Source organism: Vigna angularis, chromosome 4 (genome assembly GCF_016808095.1).
Source record: "Vigna angularis cultivar LongXiaoDou No.4 chromosome 4, ASM1680809v1, whole genome shotgun sequence".
Taxonomy (NCBI): domain Eukaryota; kingdom Viridiplantae; phylum Streptophyta; class Magnoliopsida; order Fabales; family Fabaceae; genus Vigna; species Vigna angularis.
In genome coordinates this window covers 2,782,379-2,801,735 of record NC_068973.1, presented here as the reverse complement: position 1 = coordinate 2,801,735, position 19,357 = coordinate 2,782,379, and positions in this window count along the sequence as shown.

The window sequence follows — 19,357 nt, the reverse complement described above, 5'->3', positions numbered from 1 at the left end:
AATTAAAAATGGAAGATTATCAATGTCTTGTAATATGTTGGAAATTGAAAGAAGTGTGGTGGAGGCATATTCTTTTTTTTGTGCTTTCCTTCTTCTCATTATGCACTTTCCACTTGGATTTTTGATAGTGAGTTTTTCCAATGAAAAATGGAATCCAGAAGAAAAAAAAAACTTGAACCTACTATTGAGATGAAAAATGATTGATCATTTTAAGAAACTAGAGTAAACCCAATTACTTTAAAAATTTATCACATTTTTTGTATATAATTATAGTTCCATATTTGAAAACATGTTATATGATTTTAATAAATAACATACATATAAATTTGTTCAATACGTGATTTTTGACATCTTATTTTAAAATAAACGCATTTCATCTCTCTCTCTCTCTCTCTCTCTCTCTCTCTCTCTCTCTCTATATATATATATATATATATATATATATATTTATATATATATATATATATATATATCTTTAAATCAAATTTTTGTTGAATTTTTTTAATTTGTATTAATTATATTATTGTTTTTTATACCTTAAATAACCATGTCAAAATCATTCATGCCTTGATTGGACGAAATAAAAAAAATAAGAATTGAATTAAAACGAACCTTTTTCAATAGAAAATGACCAAAATTACGGATTGAGTATAAAAATTAAAAAAATGAATTATTTAAGTTTCATTTATCTTATAATTTTCTTTTACAATAATCTTAACGAATGACTGAATAATTAAAGATGTGAGTTGAAATTAGGTAATTTGGAAATTGAGAAGTAAAACGTTTTTCACACGTTTTTATGGAGTAGACGTAAGTGAATAGAATTTGAAGAAGAGAGAGAAAGAGAGGATAAAGTGAAAGTCATGCATAGCCATTAAATATATACATATATAAATATGTATAGCAATTTGCATTGCATTGATGACGATGATGATGATGACTGTGTGTAGGCAGAATGATTAGCTTGATTGACGTGGTGCATACGTGTTATTCTTTTCACGATCATTTTGTGTTACAGAATTTGATTTGGTAAAAGCGAGGAAACAGAGAAGAACATCCCAGGAAGCAAATAAACAATTGCCATTATTATTTCGTACTACACAATTGAACCAAATCTACATCTTCATCACCATTCATATCCTATCTCATTTTTTTATTTTTTTATTTTTCTTTTAACTTTCTACCAATATGGATTTGAATCTTTCTTATGTTAATTTTCTTATCTCTTGACAAATATTTTAGACTGATTTTCGGACAATTAAAAGTTTAACAAAATGAAATCGCTTGCTGTATAGATCAAGATTACGTACATCACTGTTACATGAGATCTAGGATGGTTTGGGTTGGAAGTTCTACATCGATTAGAGATAAGATCAATTTATAGTTTATAATTAAGTGCAAATCTCATCTTACAAGTTGGTTTTGTAGGATTGAGTTAGACTTAAAGTTCACTTCTAACATTCTGGTATCAGAGTTATGGTTAGAGTTTATCCTAATGATATTTGTTGTTTGTTGGACATATTGTTCCACCTATTATTGGACCACTATCAAACCACCCATTAAAAATATTACAAACTGATTTTGTGGTTTAAGTTAGATTTAAAGTCCACTTCTAACCGTTCGGAATTCGTTATTCAATAGATAACATTATAAGGTTTAGATTAGCTTATGTTCTTTTTTTCATGGATTTATTATTCACTCGGCTTTGTTTTTTCTAAGATTAATTGTTGGGATGCTGTAACTGATAGCGAGTGCATGGATAATAGTATGTTCTGTAACTAATAGTGATTAATGTGAGGAACTGGACTATGGTTTTGATATAAAAATTTATAATTATAGTTTTTGAGAGATAGGAATGATATATGACGAGTGTAAAATCTGCGTAAAATCTCTAATTTAAAGTTTAGTCAAGTAAAATTTATTATTTATGTTTTCTATGAATTAAGAGGTGTTGTATGATAATGATTACTTTATATTAAAATCTTTTAATTTTAAATTAAGTATAATATTATTGTAGGTATATATTATTAAAATTTCTTTAGTTTACTATGTATTTTGATGGTGTTACGATATCCATCTGCGATGATTATATATTATACATAAAATCATACAGGGTGATCATGATGACTACAAATTTGGAATAAAAGTAGACTATAAAAGTGAAAAATCTTAAATGAAAACACTTAATATAACAACTCACCTGATTTCTTATTCTAGATTCTCTATTAATTAACTAATTAATATAAGCGTGATTAAGATTGGACCTTCTAATGAGTTTAATTTTGCTGATGTGTTTAATTTTCCCATTGTGAAAATACATTTACTATAAGCTTAATTTCTCTGATGTGTTTAAGTTTGTTGATATGAGACAGTCGAGACTCACGGTTTTGTTTTAAGATTTTCCATGCATTACTGTTCTTTTACAGAGGTCAATGATGTCAGTTTATATTTGTAAATTACTTATATATAAAATAATAAAAAACTATTAATTATTAAATAGGATTGATTCAATCATATTCTCCAGTGGTATACGAAGAATCACTGATACTCTAATTCTTGAATTGAGTTTAGGAATTAATTCTTAGTTAAGAATGCTTAAGAAATATTTTGGGTATTTAGTGATATAAAAATATGGAGAATATCAAATATATTATAATATATATATATATATATATATATTATTTTTTTGGGGACGAATATGTGATACCTTTCCGTTTTATATTTTTTTAAGAAATTCCATTTTACTTTACTTTGTTTTAGAAATGAATTAAAATAAATTCATGATAAGTTTAATTAGAATATATTCTGATAATAGATTATCATATATTTTAATTTGTTAAATTTTAAAAATTGATTTAAAAAACTTATACAGTGTAAAATTAAAACTTTATCTACATATACGAATAATTAAATTATTAAAACTTAGTGTTGGAAGTCCCACGTTGACTAAAGATAAGGCCAAATTATAATATATAAGTGAGGTGCAAACCTCACCCTATAAGTCGATTTTGTGGGGTTGAGTTAAGCTTAAAACCCACCTTCTAATATGGTATCAGAGTCATGATTAGAGCCTATTCTAGCGACTTTTAACTGGGCATTTTATTCTTCTATTTCACCCCCTATCGGGCCGTTATCGGACCATAAGGACAAATTACAATATATAAGTGAGGTGCAAACCTCATCCTACAAGCCGATTTTGTAGGGTTGAGTTAGGTTTAAAACCCACCTTCTAATACGTAGTGAAAACATGTGTGTTTATAATTTTTTATCACAATAAAAAATTATTATTATGTTATTTTTACAATTATAAAATTAAATAAAAATAATTTTTGTGATTTATTATAAATAATTTTTGTTTATTTCATAGATAATTTTATAATTAAAAAGTAGTTATATTAAAAAAGGATCAAATAAAAAGTAATTAAATTTAAAGAAACTGTCATTTAAATGATAAAATTGATAAAATAATTATTGTAGTTTAAAATAGTTTTGTTTAAAGAATAAAATTGGAAGATAGATGTGGACAAAAAGAGAAAAAAAATCTTTTATATATAAATGTAAATTAAAAAGTAAATATCACTTTCAAATGAAGGTAAACTAAATAGGTATAAAATCCAAAAAAAAACGTATTACATGTGATGAAAAAACACTACAAAATGGGTGGCTCTATAATGTCGATAATTCATTATTATTTTTATGATTTTACATGTTATGCATTGGATTTATTAGCACACAGTGGAGAGCAATTTTTTTGCTTTTTGCATAAATGAGAAAATAAAATCTAATAAAAGTGGAAAGAAATATTATACATGAAAAAGAAGAGAAGAAAAAAAAATAAAAAATAAAATATTTTGACAGAAGGGATCTGAAATAGTGAATGGCCATGCAGATAAGGACATTGTGTGGCCCTTTCTCTGTCCTTCTCATCTTTTCCAAAACCATTATTAATTAATTTCTCTTTTTGTATGTACTCATTTTTCCTGTTAATATTTTAATAATAAATTTTCAGATTAATACAACAAAGGTAGACCAGAAAGTGTGGTTGGAATGCAAAGCTTGCAATTATAATGCTACCCCACTCGGCTTCTTCGTATGAAGCCAAGAAAAAGTGCATCTTTACCCACAATTAACTTTTCTTCATAGCTTTTAGGAAACAATTCTTCTTTTATAAGAAAATACTAAAACTTTAAAAATCCTAAATTCATTTATTTAAATAGTATTTTTTTTCCAAATTTAAGTTTGATCTTTTTAGTTACTTGCTTTCAAAATCAGAATTTGTTTTAATCCCAAAAGTTTTGATCATTCTCGATCAACGTTTTTAATGAAATGAAGATTTTTCTAATTCCAAAAGTATATCACCACTCGGCCAACGTTTTTATAATTGATCGATCTTAATATTATTAAAACCACAAATCTAATATTATATTATTAAAACTACAAATCTAATATGGTTCAACAAGTAAAAAAAATAAAACACATTTATAGATTTTTGAGTTCTAATTAGATCAATCTTAATAAAAAATCTACCTCAAAATCTATAAATATATAATCAAAATAAGAAGATAAATAATTATATTTAAGACTAAATGATCATATTTCTTTAATTAACTTTGAAAACGGAAATTCAAAATAACTATTAAAAAGACTAAAAGAAAAAGTGTGAAATGAATAGTTCTACATCTCTAAAACATTTCTTAAAGCACTAAAAATTAAAAATTATCTTGTAAATAAAAAAAAAGATAAGTTAAATTTTATACAAAAATTTATCTTAATTCTATTGGTATTATATTCACATAAAATAATAGATCTGTCAGAATCGAAAAGAAATTTTTGTAATATTACCTCAATTGACATCCATGAAACATTATAGTGTCGTAGAAAAGCAGAGTTAATATTTTAATTTATGAAACAATATATAATTTTACTTTAGTATTTTGTTTGACTTTGAATGTTGAACACTAGGTAAAACGATCACCATAAAAAAAATATGTGGTTGTCTAAGCACCTAGACAATAAAGAAATCAATCTTTATAATTGCAACTAATGGTCGGAAAGTTTGGTTATCATTGTGACATAAATTAGAAGCAAATTATTAAAATTTAGAGGGAAGTTAAGAATTGGGTTTTGTTGCATTGATCTTATGGATAATATTAAATTTGCATGCTGCATTTTAGAAGTCGGTGCTTCCATCCTAAAATAATAGCTTATGCTTTGATTTGTTGTTTACCAAATCATTTGCATATATTATGTATAAATAATTCAGTTGCCCATTTGTATATGTCTTCTTCCCTAATGCACTTTTTTTTTTATTCTTACGAGTGTTTTAGTTGTCTTCATCCACTCACGATAATGACATATATACCACCTCACAAGTAAACAAAACTTAATTCTTGTTGCATGATTGAATCAAATATTTGTTGTTAGCATCATTAACATCATGGAAAAACTAATTTTTAAAACTAAAAATTACCCAAAAGTGGAAAATAAATTTTCAAAAATGATAATTTTTTTAATATCATGAAACTTATCTTGTGTTTTTATCTTACTCAATAATTTTACATATTGTCTGTTTAAGAGAGTGTAGAGTTCTGCAATCGAAATCTAAAAAGAATTATTAATCATTTATAATTTATTTGTAGTCGAAGACTTTAAGGATGAATGATCATGGATCTTCGAGTGATATTGTTAAAATTAATTATTATATATTTGAGGATTAAAATTCTGTTTTATTTTTAAAAAATGCTTTAAATAATAAAAGGAAAAAAAAAGTTAAACTACCTTAAATATTAACTTTTAAACAATGTATTAAATATAATAGGAATAACTTGCATTGAGAAAATATGATGATTTGAGACATGCTTGTACACGAAGGTAACATGGATTTAACAGAGAGAACCAGAAACATTGTTTTTCCAATGGGGTTGAAGTTGAAGAGAGATAGTAGCTGAAAAAGAAGAATAACTAGAATTAGGGTTTAGAAAAAGAAAAAGAATAAAAATATGACATATGATGATGACATATATGGCCATACATAGCCTTATCAATCAAGAGATAATTGTGTATTAATTAATTGACGTCCTTATATGGTTGCAATTATCATAATATTTTAATTATTTCTCAAAATATCAGTGTCTCTATAGGCTTATAACAATAAGACCTAATATTGTAGTGGAAAAAAAAATTCATCTTTACCACCTTTGATAAATTTTGCAGACAAATATATCACACGTGTGAGATGTTGGTTTTGCTAATCAAGATTTTCACAAGTATATTAATAACTAAATGAAGAACTAAGCCATGACAAAAGTGTTTTATCTTTGGAATAAATTTAATCACCTTTTTTCTTCTTTCTCTCAGATGATATTTTTTAAGAGATTTAAAAGATCACCAGAAATTTCAACTATAGAAAATGTGTGAATTTGTATGAGTTTGAAGGGCTTATTTATGTCTATAAAAAATATACTCATTTATGTGATGTGCAAGTTTTTATAATATAAAATGAAAATTTAGAATATCAAAATTATAATATAGCAACTGGCTAAAAGAATCTAAGAAACCAAATAAAGAAAAACGGGAAAATGTGTGAAGGAGGAAACTCCTAAAAACCTTCTCAAATATATATTTATAATATGAGACTTAAAATTAATATTCAGACCAAATAAATATTAAAACTTAAGTATAAATTATGAAGTCGACCATATAAAAAAAATAATTATATTTTATATGTACTAAAAAGTGATGTATAATTATAACTGTATTTAAATACACGTATTAATCTTTAGAAAGATTGAATATAATATATAATAATTAAAGACAACAAAACATTAAAAAAAATGGGTAATGAATATTTTAAAACTAGCTTATAAACACGTTGAACGTGGCTATTATACTATTCTATTTACGAATATTTGTTATTTAAAAAAAAGTTTAATTTATATTTTATTTAATTAAATTTAATTTAAAATATAATTAATTTATATTTTATTAGATTAAATTTAATTCAAATTATCTTATAAATTTTAGGTAATTAAATTTTAAAACCTTTTGATAAGAGAAACCATCCTGTTTGGAATATTATATAAGTAATCATACATTTAGAAAAAAAAAAATTTGATGTAGTCTATTTTTTTGACGTTAAATTTCTCTCGTTAATTCTCACAATACTATAAAAATCCATTGTTCTTGATAGATCAATTATAATAACTATTAAAACTCTAGAATGTCAAAACTAATTCTCCTTTTCTAACTAAAAAATATAATGCATAATCACACACTACTATACTGTCTCCGGCTAATTAATTTCATATTCTTATCTAAAATAGAGATAACTGTTGATAAATTATAGTGATTCATTAGGAATTTCAGTGCATAAATTGATTTAACAATAATAACGGGTAAAATCAGTATTATTTGTTAACATTTTTAATACAGTCAAACTATTTAACAATACTATATATACTTACTATATTTTTATACATGCATAACCTAAACAATAATTTAAAAAGTTGCATATATTAAAAATTTAAAGCTTTATTACATTTTAAAAAATTAAAGCTAAATTTATAACTATACTAAACGTACTGTTCATGGTAGTAGTTCGGATTTAATGTTAGAAATATTTTGATTTGTTAATGAATCTTTAATTTGTTTTAGTCTTTATATTAATTATTTTTACTTAATTAAATTTTAATTTTTGTTAAATAAGATCTATGTGATGTTTTTTAAAAAAATTGAATGATCACTTATTGATCTAATAAAAAGCTTAGTTACTAATTTAGTTTTTATATTTAAATATATGAGTTAATGTGATCTTTATATTTCTTTTTAACTGAATAAAGTCTTTATATATTGTTTTTTAAATAGAGATGATTGTTCTTTTAGTTAAATAACATTAATATTGTTAGAAAATGATTCATGAACTTCTCTAATTTTTTTTTTCATTTTGACGACACAATCTCATCAAAATAATTTCTTTTAGATTAAAGATAGTCTGTTTTAGATTTAATATCATAAATAAAAGATCCTCATTTTTATCTAATGTATATTTATGGCACATGAATCCAATTATGGTTTTTGAATTTGTTTCCAAGAAAAAAAAATTATCTTTATATAAAAAAATACAGAAATTTAATAATTAAGAACAATAATTTTAATCAAAACTGCATTATTATATTTAACAAAAATTAAGACTGAATTAAGTAAAAAATAATATAAAACTTAATAACAACCAAATTATTAATTAAATTGGTAATATGTTTTTATTATTTTTATATAACTTAATGATGTAAAAAAAGTTATAAAAACATAAACAAAAAGTAATACAGGTTTTTTTGAGATTTAATTATTATATTGTACTAAAAAAAACATTGATTAACATAAGTGGTACACGCTTATTCTCTAAACTAATTGATTGGAAATTTGAATCATGATGATCATGATTAATTATAAATCAAATTTCCAAAATTAATTTCATAATTTCTTCACTTTATAAATAAATAGATAGATAGATTTTATTCCAAATTTTAAATATCGGACAGAACGCACTTCCATTAAAATTTTGGAACTGTATGAAATGACTTGCAAATAGGTGTACAGAGTTCTTCCTGCACATTTATACTGTAGCTTGGTCAAATGATGTTTTTATATTTTTTCTTCATTTTCTTTCTACACCAGTCTTGTATTTTTCTCTTTCCTTTCCTTGTTCTTCATCTTCTTCTTTTTACATCAACTTGCACTCTTCTTTTTTTGCTTTTCAGCATCATTCCATGTATGTTTACAGAAAAATACATTTTAAATTATATAAATTTAAAATATATTTTTTATTTATATTCTAAAATTTTATTTTAAATTTTTAATCTAAAATGAAAAAATTTAAAATACATTTTGAATCGTGTAATTTAATTTTAATATTTAAATTGTATAATTTAAAATAGGATAAAAATTTTGTATTATAGATTATACAATTCATAATATATTTTTTATTTTGGATTCGAAATGTAAGATATAGAATAACAAAATTTATACTAAATGCATGTCTCTAAATTAAACCATTTAAAACTAAAAATAAAAATTTTAACTGAAGAGTAAAGTCGGAATTTTGAAATTTATAGGCTGGTATAGGTCCAACATCAATTCGAACCATAAGCCCGAGATACCACCAAAATATGGATCAATTCCTATATTGCTTTCTACACCCCCACATATTCTTTCATGTGCTTCATGAAGGTTCCAAAAATCTTCTGTTAAAGACAAAAATGCACTGTTAAACCCTAACTTTTTTTTGTAAATAATTAAAACCACCTAAGATATGTCACAAAAATAATTTAAACAATTATTCTCTAGCCCTTTCATTATATACCATCTTAAAAAGATTGTTTGTAACATGTATTTAGAACCTTTTTTATATTTTAAAACTATTAAAATATTGTTATATACCTAATTAATCTCTTGAAAATCAAATTTATATTTTATTGTCCAAATAAATCTTTTATTTTTTCATTTCAAGAGGAAAACATGTCTCTATTATAATACTAAATTCTTTTTAAATGTTTTAGAATAACATATAATTTTATACTATAATTGTAGACTTTAATAATTGAGAAATCTATCTTCAAATAATCACATTTTAAAAAATTAGTGTACAATAACAAAAATACGCTAATAATAATTTAATGTTTAATATCTATAATAATAACAATTTATGGAAACATGTAGAAAACAAATAAAGTTCAAAGATCAAAGAGAAAGCTTTCCTGCATATTCTCATACATCAATCATCTGATAAAGTTCAAAGATCAGCGTTCCTTTGATGTTTTCACTGCAAAGGGCCATAAAATCCCCAACATCCTGCGACATAAATTTTCAAATATGTTTGCTGTTTCTGAATTAAGAAGGCTACCCCTGAAAAAATTTCTCTTCTCATAAGTTACGTGCTGGTGCTTACGCTTTTCGCTGATAACTTCAAAACTTACTGCACAGATATTGCAAAGGATCTGAGCATGAATGTTTTGGCCGTGAGACAAGTCTATGAGCAATTGGGTTGCAAACTTATCCGTCAGAAAAGCTCTCTTAACGGTTTGTGTGCTACTCTTTCTGTCCTCTTACATTTCCTCCTGAGTTAAAGCAAAAAAAGAGGAAGAGGTAGATGCATCACTGTGATCTTGTGCGAGCTCTTTGATCCGTGGCATGGGAGAAAACACCATTGTACTGAAAGAACATCGACACTATACTCTCCCATTAACTGGCCACTGCCATTTCCTTGATCTCACAAGCACCTTTACTGTGTTCACAACGAATTTTATAGCATGATGAACTTGAAATTTCAGTTCTATGTCGCCTGGAATTACTTTAATTTGCGTTTCGAAACCTAGTGAACCCTAATGTTGCACTTATCTCTCTCCAGGAAAGGGATTTTTTGGTTTCCTCCATCTGATACTATTCTTAGTATACCCTATGAGTATATTTGGTAGACAAAACTATCTTCTGAAACTCCTTTACATATTTAAGAAAATATTATCCAGAAAGTATTACTTATATTTGTACTTGGATAAAAAATTTCATAATCTTACAGACGTTCAAATATATTGAATTTGAGATTTTATTTCTAATCGTTTTATTTATCAAATGTTTTGTTTGAAAAAGATTATTCAAATTTTGTAAATTTTATTTTTCTTATTTGAATAAAGTAATTCAATTACTATCAAATTAAAAAAATATTTAAACGTTAAATAATTATTAAAAATTTAAAAATATCAATAATGATAATCTTATTTAATTGATCTTGATTCATTTCTTTTGTCAAAGTTTTTCAAAAATTTTCATTTTATATTTACAAATTCTTTTTCTCAATATGTGACTATTTTTAAATACTGTGAAATGTTAAATTATATCATAAATAAGATAACACCGAATCAGATTTATGTAAGGTCAAGCTAAGTTAATATAGGTTGGGGTCAAGTTTAGTCAATTTAAGTTGGGTCAAATTGAGCTAGTTTGAACCTAACTCAAGCTAAGTATGTGTAGGTCTTGGTCTAAGTTAAATTAGACTTAACTTGAACCAAATAGGCACGAGTCTTGGTCAGAGTCAGTTTTGACTTAACTTAAGCCAAGTAAACATAGGTTTTGGTTGATTAATGTTAGCTTGATTCTAAGCAAGTTGGTTCGGACCTAACACGTGCTCGAGGTTCAAGTTGAGCCAAGTCGGGACAATAAACATTTAGTCGAGTTAGGTGAGTTCAAGTTCATTCCAGTTGGGCCAACTCATGTTTAGCCAAATAGAACTAGTCTTGGGTTGGTTCTAGTCTAGTCAAGCCTAGGTTAAATTTATTCTATTTGGGTTTAGGTCGAGCCAGAATCAACCTAAGTCTTCGGATTTAAATAAAGCCGAATTAGCTTAAACTTGGGTCAAACTAAATCAAGATGAGTTTACATTTTTTTTGAATTAGGACCAACCCATGTTCACCTAAATTTAGTTGACCTAAGTAGATCATAGTTTAATCAAGATTAAATTAGACTTTGATTAAGACTAGATCAAGCTAAATCCAGATTAATCTGAATTAGTTTCAAACCCAATTATATATATATATATATATATATATATATATATATATATATGAAAAAAATTAAGTAATTGATGAGATAAAAGTTTAAATAGTTTTTTTTTTAAAAGTAATAGATAAATATTTAAATCTTTTGAAGATTACTTTAATGACCGATTTTTAATTAAAAAACTAATATAACAAGAGATGTTATATAATTTACTTTTAATCAATGAAAGAAATAGTGCAATACACTTTCATGAAATGGCTTTTGGATAAGAAATTAAAAAGGCCTTATGCAAAGTCATTTTCAGTAATTAAACAGTCAAATGCAACTTAATCATGTGGTCCACTAATATGCTATGATCATGGGATAAGACAAAGAGAAACATATTTATTTTCATTTTTGCTATTTATTTTGGAATAATGAAATCAGATATTATTATAAGATGCTGTTTCCTGCACATGTATGGCAGACCCACCACCCTTGCCTTCATGTTCATGACACCCTGTGTTGTCTCAGATGCCAATTTTTGTCCTTTCTTTTCCCCTATTTATTTTAATTTCTGATTTTACCAATTTTATTTAAATGATTAATTTTGTAAAATTCTGAAACTTATTAATCTTAATATCTGAGAAAAATATAACAAAAAATGCTGAAAATAATGAAATCTTATAATGTTAACATAATAAAAGAAACCTGAGTTCTTTGAAGTTAAAAATCGAAAAATAAAATAACCCTTACAAATTTTATTGACATTTATCAAGTGAGATGTGATATAAGTAATATTTTTTTATAGAAATATAACAGTAAAGAAGTGGTCGTTCTGACCTGTGGATCTTTGCTATGTAATCTATCTTATAAATTAATCAATTTAAACTTTGTCTTAACGTAAAATATCTTAAATGCTTAATCCATTGAGTTAACAAGTTAGTCCATCAAATTTAAAATATTTATTTTAATATATATGTATATATAATTTTTAAATTTTAATAAGTAATTAAAGATTACATACAATACAAACTTCATGATAAATTAAAAAATTATAAATTTCTCACTAATTTCAAGTTTTTATATAATACACGAGTAATTAAAGAATTAAATTTTATATTATTTTTATAATTATGTGATCTTTTCACTTTTTAGATAAGTTGATGGATAGCTTCTATCCACCAAAATAAATTAGTTTGTAAGTGAGTTAAATTCAATTTTTTATTTATTATAAACGAATTAATTTTTAACCTGGTCCAATTTAAACCTATAGTGAACTGGTTTAACGTAAACATTTAAATACGTTTGAACCCATCCACCTATGAAAAGTTATGTACTCTGTTTCTATGTCCCTTTGTTTAATAGATCTTTGTATTTCATGTTTTTATGAATTCAATTTTCTTATAAATTAGCTCTTAATTATATTAAAAAATCAGTAATTTATTAAAACAACGACAAAAAGAATTAATTTATGACAATGAAGGAATAACATATCTAAAATGTCATTATTTAATGGCAACAAAAGTATTTTAAGTTTTTAATTTATTCTATAAATTATTCTAAAAATTTTAGATCAATATATTCTCGTCTTATCATTGTATCGCTTAGTCAACTTTTTTCTTTGTTTAAATCAAGCTTTGCATGTTGGTAAAGCTTTCCATAATATATATTTTTTTCATGATTTTTTTAAGTTAAGAGTTAATGTACTTAGTTGTCATACAAATTTTAGAGTATAAAAAAAATGTGGAGAGTAACAAATATATGTGCAAAATTCAATGTATAGATATATATATAATTATTTTTGGAGTTATATTTGTTTTTCATATGATGTATTTGGTATTATAAATAATACGTTGAATGTATAGTCTAATATCTTTTTTGCGTAAAATAAAAGCTTAAGTTAATTGAAAAAGAAATTTAGAATTGATGACTAAATAACTATATCTAACTTCAGCATAATAAAGGGGATGAGTAGCATCACAGTCTCGGCTAAGATAAAATTTAAACGTTAGTTGACGAAGAATTATATTTTATTAGGAGTAAAAATATGTTGTTAAATCTCAAAAAAACTAGATAAAGAAAACTTGAATGTATAATAATCACAAAAGGATCTGAAAGGAGGATATATATATATATATATATATATATATATATAACCTAGTCAACTATAAGATTTTTGTAAAGCCATGTGAAAAATGAAAATTCTTCGTAACTTGTATATATTATTCTTATAAAGACTAAGTGATTTTGTGATCATGTTTTCTTTTTACTTAGTTTTTTGTTTTTTACTTTTATCTTTTCGATATTGAACAATTATTAAAGTGTCTGATCTTCTCGGCATGCTTGAATACGTGTAAAGGATACTTAATCGATTAAGTAAGTGTTCATTCTAAAAATATATTAGATATTTAATGCATATTTTATGAATCACATATTTTTTTTATTAGGAATGGTATAAGTCAGTTTGACCCGTTTTGGTCCAAATTGTCCTTAGCCTATTTTTTGTAACGGGCTTACCCACAACAAAGAATGGGCCAAAAATTGCAACTCGCTCTACCACAAGACATGCCTATGAGTTGGCGGATTGACCCATCACTATTTTTAAAAAAAATTATATTTTTTTAAAATTTGTTTGTGTATATACTTATAAATAAATATTTAAAGCATATTCAATCATATAAATATTTTCTAAGCTTTTAATTGACTAATTAATATTTTTAATTGAATAATTAAAATAATTATTACATTTACATATAAAATTATTCTATTGTAACTAATAATTGAACCTTAGCTTGTAATTGTTAATGATTTAAATTACTATAGTTTTGCATATTTACATCTTTACATAAGTGTAATATAGACAATTTAATCTTTTTAATTATTTTAATTTTAATTTTTAGTTTAAAATACAAAAATAAAAAACAAACGGGTTAGCAAGTTGACAATTCCAACCCAACCAATCTCGTTTTGGTGGACTAGTAGGTTGGCCCACAAGACACAACCCATTTTGACACCCTACCTCCTACCTAACTACCTGCATTTAAATATGATGTAGGTCCAATTCTCCTCTAACCATGTTTAGTTATGCTAATCATGCAGTTAACGTGATAATCATGTTCTTAATCCCTTGTTGTCAATACTTGGTTTATTTAAGGTCTGTCAAAGTCGAATGTGTATGGACGAGAGGTTTTCTAGCTTGCGAAGGAGTCACAATTGTTGCTATTTCATTATTCGTGCTCTCGGATTCACGCTCTTAGTCTTAAGTTTTCGGTATGAGGTTCTCGGCCTCAACAGTATGCATTACACATCTCAAGTTCTTGGTCTCGATCTCATGTCGGCTAATGACTTTGTAATTGCAAAGAAATATCTTCTTTGGTGGTTAGGTTGGATACGGCATATATGAATATTATACCTGTAAATTACTAATAAGAGAATAACTACTTAAAAGGAAGTTGTTGTGCAATAATGATGACCAGAGTTTCTTTTGTGAGGAACATTTTGAAATTTGTTAGAGAAAAGTTTAACATTTATGTTTGTGATTATGTGTTATATAAACAACAAAGTATAAAACATAGTCAAATTTCATTTAGAAGATGAAAACTTTTTGTTTAATAATAGATCATGAAGATGCAAGTATTGCATTTGTGAAATGATGCAAAACTTTTTTTTGTCTCTTTTTACGTCGGATGATCATTGTGTACTTAGACGATACATACATAATCTTAAGTTTGATTACACCACATCAACGATCTATTGGAATATGAGCTAAATTTGTTTTTGCTTCAACAACTCCTTAGCATATGCTTTGTCAAACTTGAAATTTTTTTATCCACTTTGAACACCTTTAGTTTTACATGATTTAAAGTAAATGTACTTTATCCATTAGAGATTAGTACATTCAACTATCAACTATCATAATAATGCTTAAAGAAGGGAAAAACATTTAATGCAAGCATGAAACACAATTAATGCATCTTGTGTGTTCAAATTGTTCATGTGCAAAGAAAGACATGAGTGGCAAAGGCCGACTCATTCCATATAAGATATGTAGACTAATTTATATGATTTGTCCTGCAAAACATATGGTCCACAAGCTTATAGGCTGACCCACATAAGGATTGTTTATTTTTTAATTTTGTTATTTTGAATCAACAAGCTTAATCCAATACGTTTAAAGAAGAAAAAAAATGTAAAATAATCAATAAAACATTCATTTTACATATTTTGAATCTTGATTTTTCCAGTTGTGACCATTAAGTTTTTTTATTGAAATTATGAGCATTATAATGGTTAGGTTCACACATTTATTTGAATGTTTAATTAATAACCCTTATACTTTATACACATAATGATTACAAATCACCTTTCTTACATTATAAAGTATTTGTATTTCCATTTAATATTAAAAACATATAAATTTTTTTACCATTTTAAGTTTATGTAGGTTATGTAGGTCAACCTACCATGTTCCATTGTTGGTCCATGAAGGCTATGAATTATGCGAGACGGATCAAAATAGACTAATGAGTTCAAAAACTGAGCTCAATTCACTTTTTCTTACGAGTTTGTGACCATTCTCATAGCTCACCTACATTGTTATCTTAAAGAAAGACATTCAAACGATGACTTTAAAATTTTCAACCACTAATAAAGAAATTTATCATTACTTTTTCTTTTCAACTTCTATATAAAAATATAATTTGAAGAGAAAAAATAATAATTTGAGCTTGTAAAATGCTAAAACATTGTTAAAATATTTTTGTGCCATAATAATTTTGTAAATTATTCATTTAACAAACTAAAAAAAAGTTATTAAACTTATAAATGTCAAAGTTACCACTCTGTAGTGAACAAACTTTTAATATTTAATCACGTCCTAAATAATTTATTTTTATTAAAAGTGGTTGCATATTAAAAATACTTTATAGATTAATAAAAAGTGACTATATTTAAAAATAATACTAACCAAAAATAACTAAAACCTTATATACTGAAGTATTATTTAAGGAACTCAATCAATTAATTACAAAATAAATGCAAGTTACACTATTAGGTAAAAATGTTCTTGAAATATATTTTTTGTTTAAACCCTTCCTTAGTCCTAATTTTTGTATGAAAATCTCAGTCGGGTCATCTTTTTTTCAAGTGTCTCAATTGGGTCATATTTTTTGTAAAAATGAACACATTTTACCCTAATCGTTAAGTGCTCTCTAACGGCGTTAGCAGTTGCTGACCTATGCACGCTGATGTAGAAGTGTTTTATTACGTGGAATTTTCTTTTTAAAATTAAGAGTTTTTTGACGTGGCTCATCCAAATCTGGTCAGATTCCCTTCACCACCCACTTCACTGGACTCACTCTCCCATGGACCTCGTTGGCGGAGTTTCGCCGACGCAAGTCATTAGCAGGCATACCATTGATTGGGTAATTAAAAAGATAAAAACCATTGAGCGAGTCCTCCTTGTCGCGCCTTCATCGTCGATCATTGCCGCTATGCCGCACCGAATGATCGTTGCCGCCATTTGTGAGAGAATTAAATTTGTCATGGTTAAGCAGTGCACCGAAGGAGAAGAAGAGCAGAAACAGAACAAAAACCAAAAATGGCGAGACCTGATGTGCGAACTGCCACTGCCTATGCCTTCACGACCTGAACCAGGAAGAAGAAGAAACCAGAAAATTGGATTTTCCTTAGGGTTCAGGAGCATTAGGGTATCAAATTGGAAATTTTCCCAATTTAGATTTCAGATTTTAATTAGGGTTCTTAAAAGAGATTTTCTAGAGGATTAAATTCCAGAAACATAATTGGGAGTTTAATTTCCAATTTTATCATAAATGTTAAAGTTTCCCGAATTGGATTTATCATGCTAATTGGTTTGGGTTTCATATCCTGGAGAACCAATTTGATCCACCAAGAAATCAAAAACAGAAGAGCATCATCTTCCTCCATTCATTCATTCATCATTCGTCCCTGCATTTTTCTCCCAATAAAGTTGTCTGAAAAGCCTGGGTGAAAGGAGAGGGTCCAACACCACCAACAACAAGGGGAAACTTTTTGGGATATAATACCAGGTCATTGGAACAACAATATTTTTGGTAAGTGTTGGAGGAGGGGTCGTGGGAAGCAGTCGCTATGTTTGTGGAGTTTATCGATTAGGGATGGGAGGGAGGAGAGGATGCAAGAGAGGTTGTGGAGGTTAAGGTCGGAGGAGAAGACAACGTGAGACTTGGCTTCGAGGTCGAGGAGCGTGTCAATGGCAGTGCTGGGTGTGAAGGACTTTAGAAGCTTCTTTGATACCTTCAATTTTGATAAGCCATATCATGATTCTTTAATTTAAATAAAATTTCTACGTAATCAACAATATATGTCAGCATAAACACATCAGCTATATTTAACGCCGTCAGAGAGTACTTAACGGTTAAGGTAAAATGTGTTCATTTTTACAAAAAAATATGACTCAATTAAAACAGTTGAAAAAATGATGACCCAATTAAGATTTTCATACAAAAATTAAGACCAATGGAGGGTTTAAACCTATATTTCTCTATACATTTCAGCTCACGTTGAAGAGAACAAGAGTCTCTCATCCCTTCCTTTCTCTGTTTCCAAAAATCATAGCAAATGATTAAAATTATAAACACGAAAATAACTCATACTTTCACCAGATAAAAAAGCATAAGAGTGAAAGTATAGAAAAGATAGAAGAAAAATGAGTGAGGGACAAAAATATTTTTTAAAACGTGTTACATATATTCTACAACTAAGAGAAAGAAAAGAATAATAAATAGTGTGATAGAGAAATAAAATACGAAGAAGTAATAATATATAAATTATCACGTCTCTCGTATCTTTTTCTTTAAATATATTGTTTAATGCTTTTTTTAAGTACTGATTTTTCATACAAAAGTTATTTTGTTTAAAATTCAGTTTTTATTATATTATATTATATATAATATTCAGTGTAACTTCCCCTTAACAGGATAAATTAGAAAAAAAAATGTCATATCAGAACTGTCTCAACTAATTAAATAAACACGTAAAAATGGTGCATAAATTCATAGAAAATCGCAATTACGTGTAATTTTTTTAATTAATTAAGGTGTTATTAATTAGTGATAAAAAGATCAGCAACCTTCAAAGTAAAAGTGTTTCGTATAAAAAAAATTGAGATATTTCTCACAGCAGTGTAAGCAGTGGACCATGTCACACGCAAACACTTTTAGATATCTAATCTTTTAAAAAAAATATTTCATTAAAAATATTTCATTGATATTTCATCTAACATACTTAATTTATATATATAATCAGCCCCCAATTACCTTCAACAATAATTATCTGAAAGTACTAATCAACCAATCTATGTCTAATCTACATTTTTTTTTCGTTGATAAAAAATTTACATCCTTTTTTCTTATGGTGATTTAGTATAGTAAATTTATTATTGATGAGGAAATATTTCAATTTTCAAATGTATTTGTGAGTATTTCGAGTATTTGATAATTTGAATGGATTTGTTCATAAAGTTTAGAGTAAAACAAATATATGTGAGATATAAAAAAAAGGTGAAAAATTTACATTTAAGAAATACTTTTTATTTTTTATTAATTCTTTTAATAAAAAGTATTCATGTTTTAAATTATGTACTAAAAACAATTTCCACTTTATAAAAAAATAATCTATTAACATTCTTTAATTCGACCAATCAATAATAGTTACGAATAAACTTTTTATTCAAATCTATCATATTTTCATTAAATCATCAAGTTATTTTACTTTTTGTTTGAAATTAAAGCTGAACAATTCACTCCCTGAATCAAACAAACCATATTAA